The 14,197-nt window shown below is 34.2% G+C and overlaps 1 pseudogene; it reads left to right on the top strand.

The window, feature by feature from the left end:
* Positions 1-1,639: 1,639 nt before the first annotated feature.
* On the top strand, positions 1,640-13,994 carry LOC145958686 (wall-associated receptor kinase 2-like; annotated as a pseudogene).
* The last annotated feature ends 203 nt before the right edge of the window (positions 13,995-14,197 follow it).

Below are 14,197 nucleotides of genomic sequence, written 5' to 3'. Positions count from 1 at the left end.
ATTTGTAAATGTATAAACTAGTTAAAATTTAGGTAATATATAAGGATATAATTGAAAAAAAAAAAATAGTTAATATTGTCTTAAAATTTGAAAATAAATAAATAAAAAAATCTCTCTTGAAAAACTGAATAATTAAAAAAGAAACAGATAGATCGACAAACAAAAAGAAAGAAAGAAAGATTATTCAAGATGATTAAGAAAAAAAAGAAAGAAAAACTAGTTATGAGAATAATACATGAAAATATTCATTTAAATGAGAATAAAAGACAAAATATTAACAAAGCCATAAACTTATTTTTATTATTTATATTCTAATTTAAAATATACTAGTATTCTATATTAAAAAATTAAAAATTGTAATGAAAAGAATACTTGTGACCAGTTGCAGTTCTTATTAAAATATTTTGAGGCATCAAAATATTTAAATACATATACTCCAAATTATTTATAATACAAAAAAAAAATTATATACTTTTTTAAAAGAAAAAGGAAAAAAAATAAGTGGCCATGGCTTGGCCTGTCCGTACCCATTTAGGCTCCACCTATGATTATGACAATGGAAAAAAGGTTGGAATAAATAATCCTTTCTTATTGAAAAATCTGTCAGAGTGTCCAATTTAATAAATAAATATGAACTGCAAATTGAAATGAAGGTTAGAGAACTTGCTACGTGGGTTATTCAAGTGAAGTCATTAGTATAAAAGAGATAATTTACGTTGATTATTTTAAGTTTTTTACGTAAAAAAAAGTCTGATATTAAAGCGGGAGACGTAAATTTACGTCAGACATTGCCATGATTCGACGTATAAAAGTTGTAAACAAAAAAAAAATATAATCAGTGCAAGCAGAACAGGCCGTTCTTCTTGCATAATAGGACGTTTTGCTTGCAGAACAGGCCGTTTTCCTTGCAAAACAGACCGTTCTAGATGCAAAATCAAACTCCTTTACGCGAAACAAACTTACAAACTTAAGAATTACGCGAGTTACATACCTTACCTGTAGATGCTCCATATCTTGAATAATCATAGCTGAAAGCATAGCACAAAATTGAAAGAAAGTAAATAAACATAAAACTAAATATATCAAAGTAAAAAAGCAAGAAATTTTGGTGTTGGTGTGTTATTTCTAATGAAACCGAAACCGAAGAAGGAAAGTGAAGAGTGGCAGAAAACAAATCTAACTTAAGCGGTTGAGCTTCTTCTTTTTCTCACACGTTTCACATGTCTCTTGTTTACAAATACTGACGCGCGCGGGAGGATTAATAAACCTTTTTACGTCGGACTCCTTTATGTCCGACGTAAAAAAGTTCACAGAAACTACAAAAATGTCACCGCATCTTTTTTATGTCGGTTTTTGATATGTCCGACGACAAAGAGATGACGTAAAAGACTAATTTTTCACTAGTGAGTGGATTGAGGGAATGACTGAAGGGATAGTTTGAATTGTCATGGATGACTTCCAAGTCAAGTGTGGAGGTGATTTCGAATGGAATTCAAATCACAAATATGGTTGGACAACTCTAAATTAGACGGTTGGAAAATTAAATACAAAAATATGGTTGGACACTTTAATAATCTAATACACACTTATGAAAGCTGAGAAGGAGCTATAAGGCGTGGTGAAAGTGTTTGGTGGTGAGATGGAAGGATGTTTGGAGAAAAGCAGGAAGAAGTATGTGCAAGTGGGTGTTCATCATACAAAGCAAGTGCTACTTGTTGCACTACTTTTTGCAGCAGCGGCTAAAAGTGAAGCCAAGGCAAAGGCAAAGGCAAATTGCGAAAGAAATTATTGTGGGTCTGTGATGGTTCCCTTCCCATTTGGCATGAGTGAAGAGTGTAGCTTGGACACCTCAGTTGTCCTCACCTGCAACCCAACCCTTTCACCACAAACCCTTTTCCTCAAAGAATATAATTCATTGGTGCGTGTGCTAAACATCTCACTCGATGGCCAACTCAACATTTCATTGCCAATAGCCATAAATTGCCTCCAAAATGAGAGTAGCCAGTCAGTGAATGAAAGCAATCAGCACCGGCGCTTCGAGTTTGACCTGGCGCCTTTTCACTTGTCTTCCAAGAAAAACAAGTTAACTGTGGTGGGAAGTGACGCAGCTGGGTTACTATGGCCTTCGATTGAAAACGCTTTTACTGTAGCATGCGTGTCTTTGTACGATGTGGAGGAGCTAGCATCTAATGAAAGCTCATGCTCCGGCACTTTTTGTTGTGAGACTCTCATACAAAAGACCTTATCCAATTTCGTCTATTTATCTTATACAAATATCTTCAGCAATCTGCTTTTCGACAGCTGCGGTTATGCATTTCTGGTTAAGGACGGAGCTGTTGGCATATACATCATTTTGAAAAACCGTTTTTGCAACAGTAACACGTTTGTAACAGCCACGTAAAAGGAAACAACGTGCTTCCGATTTTCACATTGTTTTCCTGATTCTTCTACTTGCTGCGGTTAACATATCATGAATGTGGTCCATTTTTCAACCCATTATCAAATAACTTGCGGATATGGTACCGTGATTCCCGCACGTTTTCTCCAACGTTCAAAGATGCTCTACGATGGATTAGAGTTCTATAAAAATTGAACGCGTATCTCTGTTTGGGTCCTTGAGCCTACTCTCCTCTTCAGTATACTACACCATCGCGTATTGAGAGCAAGGGTTCAGAAACCTGAAGGAGCAAGCGAACAACAATGGCTGGAGGTTGGTCCTTTAATTTCCGCAATTATGAGAATGATCTGAACGTGTTTGCTTTTGATTTTGCCAAGTTTAGATCTTTAGAATATTAGTTCTTTCATTTGGTATCAGAGCATATTAATCCTCTGCCTTGTTTTGTATCGGGTATTTTGGGTATCTCTTTTCAACCCCATAATTGTTTCTAAAACTGGAGAGCGAGTAGAGGATGATTTTTCTACCGTTTCTGTAATTAAAATGGTGTTTTTCGATGTTCAAAATGTGGAGAAATGGTCGGGTTTTCGTTTCGGGTCCGCGGGTCATAAATGGGTTGAACTGACCCATCTCAAGGTTGAAGATGAGTGAAACGCAATGTGTTTTCGCGTTTTGTTTATTTGTTTGCTATTGACATGCATATGTTTTATTTTTAAATTGTATCATACTTCTGAGATAAAGCACTTGGTGCAGTGGTTTGTTCACTTGTGATATAGCTGTCATGGCATGGGTTCGAATCCTGTTGGTGTCTTGCATGTTTTGATTTCCCTTTTTATATGATGAGTCACGCACATGTCTCTATATGTTGAAGTCACCCACGGTCAAATGATGCTGGAGACACGTCATATCACAAGTTACGTAATTCATTCTCGTAATTACGTGGTTGCATGCTTCGTACGTGATCAAATGATTTCTGATTTCTTGCATGCTGGAATGTTTCGTAATTATAGTCAAATGATTTCTTGCATGCTGACACACGTTACCTACATAATATCACAAATTACGTAAAGAGACACGTCACCTACATAGTAAATTTAATAGGTGTTATTCTTGACTGCATTACGTAATGTTTTTTTATATTTATTTTATTTGATATTAAAATAAAAATAAGATTTATTTATTTTATATTAATGTTTAGTGATACATATAATTTTAATAAGTTAGAGAATAGCCACAACATCTTTAATTAATTAAAATTATATATTTTTAAAGATCACATTAAGAAAAACATTAATTGTAATTAATTATATGTGATGTGATGAAATATACCCACAGGAAATTTCTTACATTTGTATGATTGATTAGGATAAAATATTATATTATATTTCTTAATTTACCCACAGGAATTAAGAAAGAGAACATAATTTGATAGTTTTACATAAGGTTACATGAGTCTAATTGAGTATGACTTTAGCCCACAGGTAAGTTTTATGTCACTAGATTCGTTAAAAGAGACATGTTTGCATTGGTAAAACATGACATTTATTTTAGTCTCAAGTTATGATGATGAACATGTTTTTGACATTTGCAGTTTCTCAATCTATGAATATTTCTGATATCAAGTGTGGCATTCCCGAATTAAAGGGTGACAATTATAAGGTTTGGAAGGAGAGAGTTCTTCTTCATTTAGGCTGGATGGACATTAATTATGCTATTAGGAAACCAGCACCACCAGGTATTACTGAGACCAGCACTCCAGATGCAGTTGATCTTTATGAAAAATGGGAGAGGTCAAATCGTCTCTCTGTGACGTTCATAAAGACCAACATTTTTGTTGGAATTCGGGGTTCTGTTGACCATCAGGACAATGTCAAGGATTTACTAAAGGCTATTGATGAACAATTTACCACATCTGATAAATCTCTTGCCAGCACCCTTATAATGCAGTTTTCATCCTTAAAGCTCACTGGGATTAAAGGAGTGCGTGATCATATCATGCGCATAAGGGATATTGTGGCTCAACTGAAAGCTTTAGAGGTTACCATGTCTGATTCTTTCCTAGTGCACTATATTTTGTGCACCTTGCCTCACCATTATGCCCCCTTTAAAATCTCTTACAACACACATAAGGATAAGTGGTCTATTAATGAATTGTTGACCATGTGTGTTCAAGAAGAGGAAAGGTTAATGATGGAAGAAGGAGAGCAGGTGCTCTTAACTGGTTCTTTTAAGAAAAAGAAGAATCAAGATAATAAGAAGGGAAAGATTCCAGCTCAACCAATTATTACGAAAGAATCCAAGTGCTTCTTTTGTAAAAAGAAAGGACACATGAAGAAGGATTGTTTGAAGTTTAAGAATTGGCTAGAAAAGAAAGGTAATTTATTTGCTTTTGTTTGTTATGAATCTAATATGACTAGTACTAATCATAACACATGGTGGATTGATTCTGGATCTACAATCCATGTTTCTAATACCTTACAGGGTATGCAAAACCTAAGGAAACCGATGGGAAGTGAGCAATGCATCTATTCAGGAAGCAAGATGAGTTCACATGTGGAGGCCGTTGGGACATGCAATTTAGTTTTGAGCAGTGGTTTTATTTTAAATTTAGAAAAGACTTTTTATGTTCCTAGTTTTAGTAAAAACTTGATTTCAATTTCGCAACTCGCACCTTTGGATTTTTCTTTTAAATTTATGGATTCTGGTTTTACTTTGTTGAATAAATCCAAAGTTATTGGTTTTGGTGAATTACGTGATGGTATTTACTCTATTAATTTGCAAAATAATGACGCTGCTTATAATTCTATGCATGTTTCTTCTGGGTTAAAACGTTGTGTTATGAATGAGGATTCTTCTATGTTGTGGCACCGGAGATTAGGACATATCTCCGTTGATAGAATAAAACGATTAGTAAATGATGGAGTACTTAGTACTTTAGATTTTGCTGATTTTGAGACTTGTGTGGATTGCATCAAGGGTAAGCAAACTAACAAGTCCAAGAAGGGTGCCGCGCCAAGAGGAGTTCAAACATACTAGAAATCATTCATACAGATATTTGTTGTCCGGATATGGATGCAAATAGTCCAAGATACTTCATCACCTTTATTGATGATTACTCACGATATATGTACCTTTACTTACTTCGTTCTAAGGATGAAGCCTTGGATGCCTTTAAAATTTTTAAGGCTGAAGTAGAGCTACAATGCGGAAAGAAAATTAAGATTGTGAGATCAGATAGAGGTGGAGAGTACTATGGTAAATACACAGAGAATGGACAAGCACCTAGTCCATTTGCCAGATTTCTTCAAGAACATGGGATTGTTGCCCAATACACTATGCCTGGTTCTCCAGATCAAAATGGTGTGGCAGAAAGAAGAAATCGAACATTAATGGATATGGTGAGAAGTATGAGGAGTAATGCAAAACTTCCTCAATTCTTGTGGGCTGTAGCACTTAAAACGGCTGTGTATATAGTAAATCGAGTTCCAACCAAGGCTGTTTCAAAGACACCTTTTGAGTTATTCAAAGGTTGGAAACCCAGTTTACGACATGTACGCGTTTGGGGATGTCCGTCTGAAGTAAGGATTTATAACCCACAAGAGAAGAAACTAGACCCGAGGACTATTAGTGGGTATTTCATTGGATATGCTGAAAAGTCCAAAGGGTATAGATTCTATTGCCCATCTCATAACACTAGAATTGTGCAATCAAGAAATGCAAAGTTTCTTGAAAATGACTTGATTAGTGGGAGTGATTTAATTCAAGATATTAATTTTGAAAGGGATCACTATGAAGTTCAACCCTCTCAATCAAATGACAGATTGTTAGTCAATCACGCTCCTTCAGTTCAAAAATGTGTTAGACAACCAGTGATTCAAGTTCCACAAGTTGCTGAAGATTATAATGTAGATCAAGTTGTTGACCAAGAGCAACAAGTAAATGTTGAACAACCTATTGAGCAATCGGTTGAACAACAAGTTCCTGACCAAAGTGATGAGACAACATTAAGAAAATCTACTAGAATCAAAAGATCAGCAATTTCTAGTGATTATGTAGTGTATTTACAAGAATCAGATTATAACATTGGAGCCGAAAATGATCCTGAAATGTTTTCATAAGCCATGAATTCTAAGGAATCAAATTTGTGGTATAATGCTATGAAAGAAGAGATGAATTCTATGACGTCTAAATCAAGTCTGGGATCTTGTTGAGTTGCCTCATGGTGTAAAATCCAATGGATGTAGATGGGTCTTTAAAACTGTTCCGGCCAAAGGGTGGACTAGGGTTTTTTCCTAGATCGTGCCTTAGAGCCAGAGCATTCAAAAGTGTAATTTGTCCTCTCAACTCTAGGGTTTTGGGTTTTATAGTTTCTTGTTCACGAGCCTTATGGGCCCCGAGAATATAGGGATCTCTTTAGCCGTTCCAATCTGGAAAATACTTGGTGAGTGAAGGTGGGACCTCACCATTACTGAGTGTCCAATCGGATAATGACTGAGTAAGCCTTTATGGGTGGGAGTCAATTGGTATCTGGCTCTAAGAGGGTGAGTCGGCCAAGGTTACAGTCGGGTGAGTCGGCCAAGGTTACAGTCGGGTGAGTCAGTCAAGGTTACAGTCGGGTGATCGCAGGAGGGGAGATCAGGTCGTGAATTGACCTGGGCAGTGCACGGGTTTATAGTCGGCCTCACACATGTAAGAGATACCAATCGGCCAACGACTGAGACGGTCCACTTGCCTTCCAGCCTTGAGCCTATAAGGCGAAAAGGCTTAAGGTGTAGTCCTTATGGTCCGAGATACCAATCGGCCTACGACCGAGACGGTCCACTTGCCTTCCAGCCTTGAGCCTATAAGGCGAAAAGGCTTAAGGTGTAGTCTTTGGGCTAAAATGAATCGTCAAAATTCCGGCCAAAATGACCAAGTTATAAACTATCCAGTACTGTATATTTTTCCTTTCCTATTAACTATGCAAGTTTTAGTCAAATCATATCATATTTTTGAAAAATGAATGAAAAACCTCTAAGCTAAAGCATCATGAAAATGAAAACAAGATAAATAGATTCATCTCGTTCGAACTCCGATTCTTATGAAAGTAAAGTTTTAAGAATAGTTTGGAAAAGTACTGAGGCGCCGACTTTCCGGTGCATAAGGCGACAAAAAGGAATAAGTTAAAAAAGATTAAATTTTAAGAGTCATTAACTCGTCCAAATCTCGATTGACGAAGCTATAAAAATATACTAAGTTGCAAAGGAATCTATTTTGAGCAGAAACCAAAAGAAGTCGGTCAAATTCCGATCCCAGCAGTGAATGAAGCAATATTTTAAGACTTGAAGTTATGAACGAGGTGTAGTCGGCCGAATTCCTATCTTTAACGATGAGTAAAAATACTTAAGTTAAAACGTAAAGCTTTGAACCAACAAGAAGTCGCCTATGTGTCGATTTCACATAATCAGTGAAATATGCTAAGTTAAAAACTCCACAGCCTTAAGCAATATGATCGCCCAAATGCCGATCTCACCTTGGAAGAATAATTAGGTTGAAGATTTATGTTCGGCTAGAGTTGTCGGCTGAATGCCGATTCAAATAAACGCCAGTTTAATGAATTTAAAACGTTTGATGCTAGTTTAAGGTGAAAAGGCTTAAGGTGTAGTCCTTGTGGTCCGAGATACCAATCGGCCTATGACTGCGACGGTCCAAAAACTAAAAAGGACTCACAAGGTAACATTGAAAGACATAAAGCAAGACTTGTTGCCAAAGGATTCACTCAGAGAGAAGGAATTGATTATAGTGAGACATTTTCTCCTGTATCTAAGAAGGATTCTCTACGAATAATCATGGCATTAGTAGCTCATTTTGATTTTGAACTACATCAAATGGATGTGAAAACAACATTCCTTAATGGTAATCTAGAGGAAGAGGTTTACATGAAACAACCTGAAGGATTTTTCTCTAGTGATGGTGAGCACTTAGTATGTAAGCTTAACAAATCCATCTATGGATTAAAATAAGCCTCACGCCAATGGTATTTAAAATTTCATGAAGTTGTATCTTCATTTGGTTTTGAAGAAAACATCATGGATCAATGTGTATACCAGAAGGTTAGTGGGAGCAAGATTTGCTTTCTTGTTTTATATGTGGATGACATTTTGCTTGCAACTAATGACAAGGGTATGTTGCACGAGGTGAAACAATTTCTCTCAAAGAACTTTGATATGAAGGATATGGGTGAGGCATCTTATGTTATAGGCATTAAGATCCATAGAGAAAGATCTCGAGGTATTTTGGGTTTATCTCAAGAAACCTATATCAACAAGGTTTTAGAGAGGTTTAACATGAAAGATTGTTCACCAAGTGTAGCTCCCATTGTGAAGGGTGACAAACTTAAGTTGAGTCAGTGCCTGAAAAATAATCTTGAGCGGGAACACATGAAAAATATTCCATATGCTTCAGCTGTTGGAAGTCTTATGTATGCTCAAGTTTGTACTAGACCTGACATTGCATTTGTAGTTAGAGTTTTAGGAAGATATTAGAGTAATCCTGGTGTTGACCATTGGAAAGTTGCAAAGAAGGTAATGAGATACCTTCAAGGAACAAAAGATTTCATGCTCATATATAGACGGACTGATAGTTTGGAGGTGATAGGCTACTCTGATTCAGACTTCGCTGGTTGCATTGATACCAGAAAATCTACATCTAGCTATGTTTTTATGTTGGCTTGTGGAGCTGTATCTTGGAGCAGCAGAAAGCAGACCTTGACTGCTACTTCTACTATGGAGGCTGAGTTCTTTTCTTGTTTTGAGGCTACCTCACATGGTGTATGGTTGAAGAGTTTTATATCTGGGCTTAGAGTTGTGGACTCAATTGCTAAGCCATTGAAGTTGTATTGTGATAACTCCGCTGCTGTTTTCATGGCTAAGAATAATAAAAGTGGAAGTCGAAGTAAGCATATCGACATTAAATATCTAGTCATAAGAGAACGTGTTAAGGAAAAGAAAGTTGTCATTGAGCACGTTAGCACTGAGTTAATGATTGCTGATCCTTTAACTAAAGGCATGCCACCAAAGAATTTTAAGGATCATGTAACTCGAATGGGACTTGGTTCCATGATGTGACAATCATTGTAATTACTTGTTAAAAACTCTTATTTAGTTTGATGTTTTCTCATTTATCTTGTGCACATACCTATTTGCTTTGAGAAAAATCATTAATTGCGACCTGGAATAAACGTATGGTTTATTCATTAGAGCTAAGAGATTAGAATGAGAGACTTAATATATTGTGATACATGGGAGATAATACTCATTATCAAGAGGACCTATCACCATGATTCATATATTTGGTTTCCTATTTGATTGATAATTGGATAAATGGACCAAGTGGGAGAATGTTGGCATATACGTCATTTTGAAAAACCGTTTTTGCAACAGTAACACGTTTGCAACAGCCACGTAAAAGGAAACAACGTGCTTCCGATTTTCACGTTGTTTTCCTGATTCTTCTACTTGTTGCGGTTAACATATCATGAATGTGATCCATTTTTCAACCCATTATCAAATAACTTGCGGATATGGTACCGTGATTCCCGCATGTTTTCTCCAACGTTCAAAGACGCTCTACGATGGATTAGATTTCTATAAAAATTGAACGCGTATCTCTGTTTGGGTCCCTGAGCCTACTCTCCTCTTCAATATACTACACCATCGCGTATTGAGAGCAAGGGTTCAGAAACCTGAAGGAACAAGCGAACAACAATGGCTGGAGGTTGGTCCTTTAATTTCCGCAATTATGAGAATGGTCTGAACGTGTTTACTTTTGATTTTGCCATGTTTAGATCTTTAGAATATTAGTTCTTTCAGGAGCCTACAGTTTCTCTAGCAAAGACCTTGTCGACCTCCCTAAAAGCAAAACCATTTTTCCTGTGGTTGCGGATTGGGCAGTGGGGAACCGCAGGTGCCAACATGCTAAGAAGTACGACAATCATTCAACTTTTGCATGTCGGTCAGACAATAGTTATTGTTACGATGTAAAACTGGGCCCCGCTTACCGTTGTAATTGCTCTAGTGGTTTTCGGGGAAACCCTTACCTCCATGGTGATGCTGGTTGCCAAGGTATGTATCGTATATGTTCATCATTTACATTTCAAATTTGTTTATTTTTATTTCAATAGTTAATAATCATAAAATGAAAAATTTTAAAAACTCGGTAATGCAAAAGAAAGTTAAATAAACAAAAAAATATTGCTTTTTTTTTCCTTCATTATTAAGATTTCGTAGATATATTTACCTCTCATGCTAAGTCAAGTCGAGAAATCAAAATTTGGTTTAGAGATAAGATAAATTAATTAGTGCGAGCATTTATGTAAAAAAAATAAAATTCATTTAATGTTATGATGAGAATAACTGCAAGAAGTCATTTGAAAATAATGGTGATCAAATATAATATTAATTAATTTTTTAATTATATTTTATTTATTAGAAAATTTTATTTTTTTGTTCTTTGAAGAGTTGTTATACAAATAATATATCTATTTATAAATAGATATAGATTCTAATCCTATTTATTTTAATTTTATAATATATATATATATATATTATTTATATATTAAGTTTATACAGTAACAATTAGATGTCTAACCCAAATTTTAAAATTGGTTTGATCTTTTTATGAAATTCAACCTATAATATTTTAAATATTAGTTTTTACTTTACAAAAATATCCTTGTAAAATAAGCTCAAACTTTATTTCTTTAAAGCTCCCTGTTCATTGTCAAAAAACAAATTATAACTATCTAGTTATGATCTTTTAGACATTGACGAATGCAAGGAATCATCCCACGACTGTTTTGAGGGGGCTAGATGCGAAAACTTACCTCCTAGGAACTACACTTGTCGTTGTCCAGATGGACATAAAGGAGATGGCAGAAAAAAGTGGAACAAAATGCACTCGCAAAAGCAATATAATCATCATTGCTTTGAGTGAGTATATTATTATCCATCTACTAAAATTACAAAAAAAAAAAATCTATTCTCGCATCATTCAAATATAACATATAAATATAATCTTGAAAATCAACTTTACTATCATGATATAGGTAATTACTGTTGAAAGAAATCTCATTTCTAAAGAACAAGTATAAATTGCTTCTTGAATTTAAATTCATATCTTCAAGGTGATTTTCGTATGATTCAAGTTGCATTAGAACATAGGTCCTTTAAATTAAGCTTGTGAGGCATTTTGATTTTGATCATGCGACCAACAACTTAAAGTCAACGCATACATTAATAAAAAACAGAGAGAAAATAATTTTGTTTCCACTTGTTTATGTCTAGGTGTGAGTGTGAGCATCTTAACACTTATCGGGGGAACCTTTTATGTGTATTGGACATCAAAGAAAATAAAGCTCATGAAACTTAAAGAACATTTTGTTCAACAAAATGGTGGCCTATTCTTGCAACAAGAATTAGCTAGGTATAGTGGGCCAACTGAAATGATTAAAATCTTAACCATGGAAGAACTAAAGGAGGCCACCAACAATTTTGATGAAGGCACAGTCCTAGGCCAAGGTGGCCAAGGAACAATTTACAAAGGAATATTACCTAACAATAGAATTATGGCAATAAAAGTGTCCAAAATTAGCAATTCAAACCAAATTGAGCAATTCATCAATGAGGTGATCTTGCTTTCTCGAATCAACCATAGGAATGTGGTGAAGCTCTTGGGATGTTGTTTAGAGGCAAAAGTTCCCTTGCTCGTTTATGAATTCATCCCCAACGGTACTGTTTATGAGCATCTTCACGATCAAAGCCAATCTTTAAGACTTACATGGAAAACACGATTGCAAATAGCAACAGGAAGTGTTGGGGCCCTAGCATACTTGCATTCTGCTACCACTGCACCAATCATACATAGAGATGTGAGAACTGCAAACATTTTACTTGATCACAATCTCACTGCAAAAGTTGTTGATTCTGGAGCTTCAAGGATTATTCCTCTAGATCAAACTCAACTTACCACATTGGTGCAGGGAACACTGGGTTATCTTGACCCAGAATACTTCCATACAAGTCAATTAACAGAGAAAAGTGATGTATATAGTTTCGGAGTAGTTCTAGTTGAACTACTAACAGGTAAGAAAGCACTCTCTTTTGATAGGCCAGAGACCCATAACAACCTTGCAATGCACTTCCATTCTTCAGTCAATGAGGGTGGATTGCTAAACATTGTTGATAGCCAAATAATAGATGACACAAATGTTGAGCAACTAATGGATGTTGCCAATATTGCAAAACATTGTTTAAGGTTGAAGGGGAGGAAAGGCCCACCATGAAAGAAGTTGCGACGGAACTTGAGGCAATAAGCATTGTGGAAAAGCACCGATGGGAAAAAGTCAACTTGTCTTTGGAGGAGACCAAAAATCTTCTCAAAGCAACACCATCATATTCTTTCAGTGAGGTTGATGGTGCTGAAAAAAGAAGTTTGCAATCTGGATCTGATAGTTTTAGTCAGATTTCCTTATCCTTAAATGGGAGATGATTTGTTGATATTAGTTAATTGTAATGTTATCATAATTCACAAGTTTGTTGTTATTTAAGACTAGATGCTAATTATAATGATTATGTAGTGTGTTTTATATTCCCCTATTGCATTGTACCATAATATGACATTATAATTGTCATGAAATTTTGTGTGCTATGAGATATACCTTTTATCATTACTAGTTAATTAATTTATGTAGGATTTAGTGAGTGTCATTTTAATACTTCTATATAAATTTATACTTTACCGTTGAACAACGATCACATTTAAGAAAGTTAGAATCAAAGTCCCATGTATACTACTACAACTCTAATCCGTTATGTCGGCCTAGTCATTTTAGGAAATTTTATTTTTAAAAAAGAAAGGGGTATATATTTATTAATGAAAGAGGAGTAAATATAATTTTGCTAGACATGAAAAGGAATATTAAACTATAAATTACATCAAATAATGTTTGGAGAAAATATTATGATATAATAAAATAAACAACAATAAATAATTTTTTTATACAATTAAAATTTTAAAAATTTTAAATACATAAATTATATTGTAATTAAAAATTTTAATAAATAAATATATTTAAATATTAAAATTAAAAAAAACTATGGAAATATAATTCAGGAATAGAAATAAAATAATAAGGGTAGATTAAAATGAATAAGTGATTAAGGAGAATAAGTATACATTTCTTTTTAAGTAGTCGTTTGGAGTTTTTATACACAAATCAAGAAATAGAATAAAAATTTTCTGTTTTCTATGAAATTGTTTTGAAATTTTATATTATACTTTTTTACTCTATAATAAGTACATATTGTTTATAAATGTATAAACTAGTTAAGAGTTAAGTAATAAATAAGGATATAATTGTAAAAAGAAAGTAATTAATATTGTCTTAAATTTTTGAAAATAAAAAATAAATTAAAAAAAATCTCTCCTAAAAACTGGATAATTAAAAAAGAAACAGATAGGTCTACAGACAAAATAGAAAGTAAGAAAAATTATTTGAAATAATTAAGAAAAAGGAAAAGAAAAACTAGTTATGAGAATAATACATGAAAATGCACATTTAAATGAGAATAAAAGACAAAACATTAAGGAAGTCATAAACTTATTTTTATTATGTATATTCTAATTTAAAATATAATAGTATTCTATATAAAAAAAATTAAAAATAAAAAATTGTAAGGAAAAGAATACTTGTGACCAGTTTCAGTTCTTATTAAAATATTTTGAGGCATCAAAATATTTAAATACATATACTCCAAATTATTT

This window comes from Cajanus cajan, chromosome 6 (genome assembly GCF_000230855.2).
Source record: "Cajanus cajan strain Asha chromosome 6, NIPB_CcT2T_4, whole genome shotgun sequence".
Taxonomy (NCBI): Eukaryota; Viridiplantae; Streptophyta; class Magnoliopsida; order Fabales; family Fabaceae; genus Cajanus; species Cajanus cajan.
This window is presented reverse-complemented; position numbering and strand designations above follow the sequence as displayed.